Source organism: Triticum urartu, chromosome 6, assembly GCF_003073215.2.
Source record: "Triticum urartu cultivar G1812 chromosome 6, Tu2.1, whole genome shotgun sequence".
NCBI lineage: Eukaryota > Viridiplantae > Streptophyta > Magnoliopsida > Poales > Poaceae > Triticum > Triticum urartu.
The window spans coordinates 139786595-139797407 of NC_053027.1; the positions used below are offsets into that span (position 1 = coordinate 139786595).

General features: G+C 43.8%; 1 long non-coding RNA gene across 7 annotated transcripts; it reads right to left on the reverse strand.

Moving 5' to 3' along the window:
• Positions 1-1054: 1054 nt before the first annotated feature.
• On the reverse strand, positions 1055-6390 carry LOC125517673. Of its 7 annotated transcripts, none has more exons than XR_007287720.1 (10): positions 5973-6390; positions 5299-5481; positions 4807-4961; positions 4623-4652; positions 3693-4532; positions 2786-2896; positions 2218-2298; positions 1927-2016; positions 1715-1821; positions 1055-1597 (listed from the first exon to the last, which is right to left on the reverse strand). It is a non-coding gene; the product is annotated as an uncharacterized LOC125517673 (long non-coding RNA). The 7 variants fall into 7 exon arrangements; XR_007287719.1 differs by having other exon boundaries at positions 2786-2912; XR_007287725.1 differs by having other exon boundaries at positions 1698-1821; positions 2786-2912.
• Positions 6391-10813: the final 4423 nt, after the last annotated feature.

Below are 10813 nucleotides of genomic sequence, written 5' to 3' on the forward strand. Positions count from 1 at the left end.
GTCAGTACCCCCATTCCTCGCTAGGAGTGGACAGAGGCCCTCAGCGCCGTACTTGCACCAGAGGCCGGCCGCACCGTACTTGCACCGGATGCCCGCCGCGCCGTTAGCATGGGTGCCACCGTTCGCCTTGTCCGCAGCCCACTGGATGCCAACATGCTAGTCCATAGGCTCGACCGCCTCCTTGGCCCAGGTGTCCACCTGGGCGCAGTAGGGGAACATGGCCGTCGCATCCTCGAGCTGGTGATCTCCGATGAAATAGCCAACTTGGAGCTCGATATCGCGCTTCAGATGTACCGCGAGCGTGTCAACCGCTTGGACGAACGCTTGCACAAGTTCAGGCAGAGCCAAGAGCTACCCTAGGCAAGGGCTGATGGTCATAGTCTCATGGATGCGTTTTATTTTAAAAAAGTCGTTTCAACGTGGATAGCTATGTATTCACAGCAATCACAGTATTGCCCTGTTTATTGCTTTGTTTCAATATGTGTACTCTATTTTTCATTCTTATATGTTCTGTTTCAATGTGTGTATATACGCTTTCCATTCTGTATATGTGGATGATAACAGCTAGATTCAAATTAGTATACAACAACACATAGAAAATGGAATTCATAATATATATATATATATATTAATTGTTCATTAGATTATCACAGAAACTACGATCATCACAAGTATCCCGATTTCTATCTGTACACTTAACTACTAGGTACAATGCATAAAACTGAAAACGATCAATACTAAAACTAATAATCCCTCCTGGCGCCAATATTCCGGCAGCCCCTCGCCAGCAGCTCCCTGGTGCGCGGTGATAACCCACAAGTATAGGGGATCGCAACAGTTTTCAAGGGTAGAGTATTCAACTCAAATTTATTGATTCGACATAAGGGAATCCAAAGAATATTCTCAAGTATTAGCAGCTGAGTTGTCAATTCAATCACACCTGGAAAACTTAATATAAGGTAACTGTAGCAGTTTTGTAATGACTAGTTGGGGCGCGCCCGTGGCGCGCCGCTTGAGGGGCATCTGGGCGGTGCCAGGTAGATGAACACCCTTTTTTATTTTCCTTTTTGGATCAAGATAGCAGGACATGTACATGCAATTCTTGATGGAACTTATTATATTGGAACATCGTCTGAGGAAGAAACTGAAATGCCACGCCCACAACGATATAGCATCGATAGGAGCATGTTTCTGTTTGGCAACATAAGATACATTAATAGAAATTACACGCATGTCGGCCCTGGCAGCGATACCTCCCTCTAACCGTGCGGCTGACGATGCGGCGGCAGTAGCTCGCCGTCACAGACGGCGACGAACCTCCGGGACATGGTGTGGATGTTGGCGCGAGGGAGATGTTGAGCTTGGTTTAGAGGTCCCTGATGGCAGCCCTAGTCCTCTCGATGGCAAACGGCTCCGCACTGACGATGCGGCGGCAGTAGCTCGCCGTCACAGACGGCGACGACCGTCCAGGACACGGTGTGGATGTTGGCGCGAGGGAGATGTTGAGCTTGGTTTAGAGGTCCCTGATGGCAGTCCTAGTCCTCTCGATGGCAAACAGCTCCGCACTGTTGGCGTCCTAGTTCCTCGGCTTCCTTGCCTGCAAATGAATTCCACTTTATATCTGTGGCATGACTGGTTCTGAGCTTATAATGATTATATGAATTATGAGAGAAGCAAGTGTGCTCGATCAAACATACACGGACTTCCGGCTCACCTTGTGGCTCTGAAAGAGCTGGAATGGCTCCGGCAAAGCTTTACAGACGCCGACTTGCTCGGCGGCGTCGTCACCCTCAACATCCCCTTTCAGAGCAGTTCGTTGAACTGTCTATGTACAAAATATCTATGATCAATGCTACAGTCTACCTTCTACTTACGTTCTATGAAGCTATTTTCTCAAATTAGATATCAAAAGTATTAATCCTTAACCTTAGGCCATAGGAAAAAGCCAACAATTAGAAACAAGGAAATACTGGTGAAGATAGAAAACCTGCTTCCGGTTCTTATTTTCTGCAAGGACTTTTCCTCAGCAAACATTTGTAACACTGGTTATAATTATTTCAGTTCTTAAAAAAGCATGGGACGAATAGGAGAAAATACAGGAATATCAAGGTAAGATCCTAGGAAAGGATGCCTCAAATTAATTGAAGGCCCACTGAAATGAGTCAGACATATCATGCAATATGAAATAACATTCTTCAAATTGTGCGAAGGAACTACCTTTGTTGTTCCATTGGCTCAATAGACATCAAAGTAATGTGAACTAATTCAGTCTCCATCTATCTACAACGTTATTATATCCTGAAAAAAAGCAAAACTAATTATACCACCATAAATTTTATACAAACCACATCAGACAGATATTAGATCGAAACGGACAAGAAAGCATCAACGAAGTTTAAAGATTCTACCCTCTAGATCAACATTGAATTGTAGACTTGACAGCGAAATCAGTTATTTGCAGCTTCTTTCCGCAAAGTTTGCAAAAGTTACAAAAAATAACTTTTTTTAGCAGAACTCAAATAACCTTGTTGTTCAAATATGAGAAAGGTTATAGCTTAATGATTACCCAAAGTTCGTTCTCTTGAAAAGTGTATCAAACTTTTACGAGAAGGCTATACAATATTTTACTAAACTAAATTCTTTCAGGCTGTTTTTTAAAATCAACGCATCCCTCATCAAGTCATACTTTTCTAGTACTTCCTACAAATTCTTCAAAGAATAGTACACCATGACATAGTAATGCAATGCCTAGAGTTAAACATAATCAACTTTGGCAGATACATACATGACTGTGTACCATTGTTCCTGCCATCTTTTGTCAGTGCACATTGTGTCTGCTTGAACAACCAACTTCAAAATACTCAGTGTGTTTTAGATTGTGGAGTAGTCGTGTGATCTGTAAACATTTGTTCCTGCCATCTTTTGTCAGTGCACATTTGGCAGATAAATACTTTCTGTTACAATACATTAATACAACAAAATAAATAAATGCAATAGTAGTATAGCAAGTTTTTTAGGGTTTAGCATGGTTTTTTGTCAACAGAGTATAATACACGAAGTTATTAAAACACCGATCAACTGAGCATTGTGTTAGATAGCAGTATAGCATGGTATTTCCAGAAACAGGAATGTGAAATTTCAAATTTTCAGCTCACAACAGAATACTCCGTGTTTCAGACATTTGGGTATTATCACACAATTTAAATTAGTCACTATCTAGTTCATAGAAGATGTTAGAAGATATTGCAAACCTCATCTACTGCATTATCAAGAAGTTTAGATATAGCTGCACGGCAATAGAGAAGTTACTAGATAAATATTCTACATGGTGGCATACGATCTTGAAGATCAAACTTAAAGAAGAAAAGTCATGAGTACATCATGCCTTTACTGGATTGATATTCATAATTATTTCAGTGATGAACTGAGCTTTATTTAAATATTATTTATTTTTGTCTTTCGCCAAAACCTAAAATAATATAACCTTGGCAAGAGGTATCCCTAAACCTCTACCATATATCCTAAAACACCTAAAACGGGGACTAACCAGAGTAATAGAAGTGCCTATGAAATAGTTTTAACCGACAGAATCAAACAATAGAAACCGAGGCCTGACCCATCAGCAAAGATGAGAGGATGGATACATGGATGGGATAAAAGCGAACGGTTCCAAGGCGGGAACTGGGTGCAACCTGCTCGGATGGGGAGCGATTTGGCACTGCGGATGCAGACGAAGAGGAGGCATGTGGACGGTGAGCTTTGCGCGCCTGACGCTCGCTCGGATCAGCATAGTAAACTAACCCTGCATCCACTTTATAGAAAAGAAAAGGCATCATGCTTGTATTGACCACAGCAAATCGAGTCAAGATTAAATTTAGGTAAATATATAAATTTGGCAATGCTAAATACCTCGAAGGAAAAATGACTTGGAAAATCTGATCAATAGAACAAAGCAAAATCAAAAGAAAATTTGCTGGATAGAGCTGTTGTATGTAGTGTTGACCTAACAACAAATGAAAGTATTGGCCTAAGAACAGTCACAGTCACGACCTTTGAGCTCCTCAATGAAGCTGTTACAGAAGAAGTCAATCGTACTGGATATTGTTCCTGTCTTTTTACAAAATAAAATAAGCTGACTGTTCCTATCAGTAATCAAATACTTGAACAATCAATCTAGCATAAGATCATTTTCTGCGGCAGCACTGGAGGGAACCCGAGGATTCCACGGCAACCCTTATGGATGGGCAGCCTGCAAAGCTCCAGATTTTCGACATACCTGCATCATTTGAAATGCACCAGAGCACAATCTGATCCAGTACAGTTGTGGACTTGTGGTACAAGCCAATACAGTTGTGGACTTGTGGTACAAGCTAATAGATACCAATCATTCATATTTATAACATCTGCTGAGATCATAAAGGACACACAAGGTGGAATGAGATGAGGCTAGAGTTAAGCTTACAACTGCTTTCGAAGGTCCAAGGATGCCGACATTCAGGATCTCCCCTTGAAAGAAGTTGGTGGAGAGGTTCCTACATTTGTCAGGTATTGATTTACATTAGCATTCTTGCCACCGGAAAGCTGTATGCAATGCCAAGGGAATCACACCAGCAACAACTTACAAGAACCAGATGAGTTAGGCTTAGTTGTACCTGCATAGATTATAAATTAAGGGCCACATGTTCAGTACAAGGGTTATTTTTTTAGCACAACATTCTAATTTGTGACTGAAAAAATATTCATCAATCATTCATGAAAACTTAACACTACAGCAACTCCACGACTATCCTTTTAGAAAAGATATACCTTACGCAATTGAAGCGTCAGATTCTCAAGAACCGGTGAATGTTCAAACGATGAAACAAGTGGACGGAGGTCTGGTTGCACACACCAATCATTCAGCAACAGTCTTGTACTTACTATAATGTCGGGCGCCATCTCAAATCCCTTCTAAAAATAAACTGAACAAAGTGCATATCAGTAACGGTTCAGGGTACAGTGTAGACAGCTAGAAGGAGCGGTGGATCTGAAAATTTGAAGAATAGATGTAGAGGCCTGTTCATAGTTTCTGAAGCTGAAGAAATTGTACAGAGAAAGGTATGAAACAATGAAGCAGACGGCAAGCCACCATGTGAGGCCATGCCCTGTTCCTTTCCCCGTTGGTCTCGCTCGCTTGAGGATCAGAGGTTTATTAAAAAAAAGGAACCACAACACTTATACAATACTGCATAGATGGGCAGAAAGAGAAAGAGTGATAGAGATCAGGAGCAAGGGGGAGAAAGATTCAGAGAAATTTACCTTGGCATCACGGACGAACCTGCCCCGGCTGCTCCATCCGCCCTCAGCAACAACAACAGACCGAGCGGATCCCTGCACCGCCGCCTCAGCCCGTCGCCTTGAAGCATTGCCTGCCCCACCGCCGTCACCAGGAGATTCCGCTGCCATGTTCTCCTCCGGCCAGATGAGTTGTCGCATCTCGCGCTGATCTATTTTCAACCAAAAAAGGAAATGAAGATAGTCGAATGTATCTTTCCAACTCACAGCCACCCAATTATGTATATGGTTTCATGGTTCGTTCTTATACTCTCACTAGTAGTTCTGCTTAATGCTTTTGTAACTCAAAGTCTCTCTGACTCTACAAAATCAAGCAAGAAACAGAAGATGCTAGCAGAGAATTTAATCCAACATTATGTTCTACTTAGCCTGACATACACTGCTGAAATTTGGAACAATGATTCAAACACAAGTCCAGCATGAAGAGTTCATCGTGTACTCAAGCGAGAAGGTTAATTTTGCCAGAGACCAAACGTCCACTGCAGCTCCCAGAGCCCCATGAGCAACAAAACCAGCCAATCACACAGAAACTGGGTTGGGTTATGTAGCAATCTCCTAAGAAATTCTGCTCAACAAATACTGAGGAGATAACTTGGCCCAGGAGAATCTAGCGGCTAATTCAGTAACGAGAGGCGGACCTGGAATTAGGTAGTTGCTACGCGGGGGGTCTTGAAGTACTCCTCGTTGTCGGAGCCGAACAAATCTCTCGCGTCCTCTTCCTCCTCGTCCCCGTACCCGGCGGCCGGCCTGACGGGCACGACGCCGAACAAGTTGTACTCCCCGCCGCCGCCGTCGGGGCTGTTGCTGCGGCCGCTGGAGGGGCGCTGGAGGAGGAGGCGGTGGCGGCAGAGAATGAGGAGGATGAGGACGGGGAGGAGGAGTCGGACGAGGCGCCACCTCCGCCCTCGTCGGATCAGGAGGGATGGGAGGAAGGAGCGGGGCGTGGGGAGGTCGTTGATCTGCCACCCGCCGCTGGTACTCGCCGGAATCGGCCGTCATGAGTGGTGGCGGCGGTGGCGGCGAGCCGGGGGGAGAGAAGAGAGGAGGCTTGTGTGTGAGAGCATGGATCGATGAGAGGAGCCGCGTTTTTTACTTTTCCCCTTCGGCATAGTAGCCTAATCCCAGCAGACAAGTGGACCAATGAGCCAAAAATATTTCAACTAGCTTATGCTGACGTGGCATGCGTGAGGAGGACCCCCTGCACACTTTATTGTTTTGGATTGTAACAGTGGCAATGGGAAAGTAACTAAGCAAAGATCAATATGTGAAAAGCTCGTAGGCAATGGATCAATGATGGATAATTATGTCGGATGTGATTCCTCATGCAACAGTTGTAATATAGGATGACACAGAACTAGCTCCAGTTCATCAATGTAATCTAGGCATGTATTCCGAATATAGTCATACGTGCTTATGGAAAATAACTTGCATGACATGTTTTGTCCTACCCTCCCGTGACAGCGGGGTCCTATTGAAAACTAAGGGATATTAAGGCCTCCTTTTAATAGAGTGCCGAACCGAAGCATTAACACTTAGTGAATACATGAACTCCTCAAACTACGATCATCACAGGTAAGTATCCCGATTATTGTCACTTCGGGGTTAACGGATCATAACACATAATAGGTGACTATAGACTTGCAAGATAGGATCAAGAACTCGCATATATTCATGAAAACATAATAGGATCAGATCTGAAATCATGGCACTCGGGCCCTAGTGACAAGCATTAAGCATAGCAAAGTCATAGCAACATCAATCTCAGAACATAATGGATACTAGGGACCAAACCCTAACAAAACTAACTCGATTATATGATAAATCTCATCCAATCCATCACCGTCTAGCAAGCCTACGATGGAATTACTCACGCACGGCGGTGAGCATCATGAAAATGGTGATGGAGGAAGGTTGATGATGACGACGGCGACGGATTCCCCTCTCCGGAGCCCCGAACGGACTCCAGATCAGCCCTCCCGAGAGAGATTAGGGCTTGGCGGCGGCTCAGTATTGTAAAACGCGATGAATCCTTCTCTCTATTTTTTTCTCCCTGAACGTGAATATATAGAGTTGGAGTTGAGGTCGGTGGAGCACCAAGGGGCGCACGAGGCAAGGGGGCGCGCCCAGGGGTAGGCGCGCCCCCACCCTCGTGGATAGGGTATGGATCCCCTGGCCTTGATTATTTCTCCAGTATTTTTTACATATTCAAAAATTATTCTTCTTTGATTTTCAGGTCATTCCGAGAACTTTTATTTCTACACAAAAATAACACCATGGCAATTCTGCTGAAAACAACGTCAGTCTAGATTAGTTCCATTCAAATCATGCAAGTTAGAGTCCAAAACAAGGGCAAAAGTGTTTGGAAAAGTAGATACGATGGAGACGTATCAACTCCCCCAAGCTTAAACCTTTGCTTGTCCTCATGCAATTCAGTTGACAAACTGAAAGTGATAAAGAAAAACTTTTACAAACTCTGTTTGCTCTTGTTGTTGTAAATATGTAAAGCCAGCATTCAAATTTTCAGCAAAGATTATGAACTAACTATATTCACAATAACACTTAGGTCTCATGTTTACTCATATCAATGGCATAATCAACTAGCGAGCAATAATAATAAATCTCGTATGACAACACTTTCTCAAAACAATCATAATATGATATAACAAGATGGTATCTCGCTAGCCCTTTCTGAGACCGCAAAACATAAATGCAGAGCACCTCTGAAGATCAAGGACTGACTAAACATTGTAATTCATGGTAAAAGAGATCCGTCACAGTCATACTCAATGTAAACTTATAGTAATGCATGCAAATGACAGCGGTGCTCTCCAACTGGTGCTTTTTAATAAGAGGGTGATGACTCAACATAAAAGTAAATAGATAGGCCCTTTGCAGAGGGAAGCAGAGATTTGTAGAGGTGCCAGAGCTCGATTTTGAAATTGAGATAAATAATATTTTGAGTGGTATACTTTCATTGTCAACATAAAAACCGAGAGATCTCAATATCTTCCATGCTACACACATTATAGGCGGTTCCCAAGCAGAATGGTAAAGTTTATACTCCCCCTACCACCAACAAACATCAATCCATGGCTTGTCCCAAACAACGGGTGCCTCCAACTAACAACAATCCTAGGGGAGTTTTGTTTGCAATTATTTCAATTTGATTTGAGCATGTTACCAGCCATTTTCTCGTGAGTGAGGAGCGGAGTCCAGTCCTCTTGAGAATAACCCGCCTAGCATGGAAGATATAAACAACCCTAATTGATACATGAGGTATTCGAGCATACAAAATAGAATTTCATTTGAAGGTTTAGAGTTTGGCACATACAAATTTACTTGAAACGGAAGGTAGATACTGCATATAGGAAGGTATGGTGGACTCATATGGAATAACTTTAGGGTTTATGGAAGTGGATACACAAGCAGTATTCTCACTTAGTACAAGTGAATGCTAGAAAGAGAGTGGGAAGCGACTAGCTAGAGAGCGAAAACAGTCATGAACATGCATTAAGATTAATCAACACTGAATGCAAGCATGAGTAGGATATAATTCACCATGAACATAAATATCGTGGAGGCTATGTTGATTTTGTTTCAACTACATGCGTGAACATGTGCCAAGTCAAGCCACTCGAATCGTTCAAAGGAGGATATCACCCTATCATACCACATCACCACCATTTTAATAGCATGTTGGCACGCAAGGTAAACCATTATAAACTCCCACTACTAGGGAAAACCTTATAAATAGAACTTTAGCAGTAGCGGTAAAAAAAGCACGCTGGTGCTAAGTAGCAGTAGCGCGCCTATGCAAACCGCGCTGCAGATAAAGTTTTAGCAGTAGCGCGTCTTGTTCTAAACACGTTACTACTAAAATTCCCACGGCTTAGCTGATAGGCTACACATAGTAGTAGCGACCTATATCGAACCGCGCTACCGCTACTTTGTTTGTAGCAGCGCGTTTTAATCTAAACTCGCTATGCTAAAGGATATAAAATTAAATGGAAAGCAAATAGAAAGGTAATTGAAAATGAAAGAAATAGAATAAGGTGAAAGGAAAAAAATAAAATGTGAAGAAAACTAAATGAAAAGGGAGAAAAAGAGAAAGGAGTAGCAGTAGCGTGTATCCCAGAACACGTTGTAGCTAACGTAGCAGTAGCGTGCTCTCTGGAACGCGCTACTGCTACTTCTGACTTAACCACGGGGTTCGTCCTTCCCCACGGCCACTTCCCCCAAATCCAGCTCTCCACTCTTGCCGCCGCTATCGCCTGTCGGCCGCCGCGCGCTCTCCGCACACCCTCTACGCCGCCCCCGACCCCAGATTCAACGCCGCTCCCGCCCCCGACCTCAACGCCGCCCCAGACGCCGCCCCCGACCCCGACCTCGACGCCGCCATCCGCCGCGTGCCCGAGCCCCGACCCCGACCTCGACGCCGCCTGCCCCTCCCTCGTCGCACGCACCCGAGGTGAGCACGCCTGCTCCTCCCTCCCCCTATCTCTGCCTAGGGTTTCTTTATATTTTAGTTGCATCAAATTAGTTAGGGTTCATGTAAGGATGGAAACGAATCGGATGCGGATGCGGCTCAAATGAGTTAGGGTTCATGTAAGGGTGGAAACGAATCAAATTTCTAAGATGAATCATAAAACGAGTAAATTTTGACCAGTTATTTCGCTTTATAGTTGGATAATTGGAATATCCGCTACCACTTTCCACCCCTAGCTTCATCAAATTAGATGGTAATTAGGGCAGTAGTTCCTAGGTACTAATTAGTTAGTAAGAACTAGGTACTAATTAGGTACTAGTTTATTTTTATTTATAGTAAGTTTATTTTAATAAGAACTAGTTGAATTAATAGAACTAGTTAGTAAGAGCTTGTTGCTATTTTTTTAGTTAAAGCAATTTTTCCCGCATCGACGTGGACGATGCCTATCCCGCATCCTCGTCGTCGAGTCGGCGGAGGACGACACCTGCTTGACCAGATGGGCCATGTTCGGGATTGGGCTCCGTCGGGGTGGTACTGGGAGGCGCTACCTACCGGGGGCGCATGTTGGTGAGGATCCAGCCTGTCGTTGACCCGAACCTTTTTTGGTGGCGGTCGCGTGGGCCAGTGACGGTCCAGAGGCTCGAGGACCCCGCGAAGGTGGTGCGTCACCGTGTCAGTGAGGAGGACGCGCACGTCCGTCGCTACTTGTTTGTGTTGGAGCACAGGTTCTCCAATACCTGGCAGGTTCTCCAGGGATCTCACTTGAGCTATGATCCCGTGATGGTTCCTTCTCTGTGGGTGTCCATCGCCCGCGCCGATACCCGTCGTGTGCTAGGGTTTTAGTTGTATTAGTGATGTTATATGTATGACACTATTCAAGATGTATTAGTGATAATATTCGACGATGTACAGATGCATGAGATGATATACTTTTGCTTATTGAATGCATGCTAATTTGAGTCCTATAAGATATTTTGAAATGTATATCTTGTG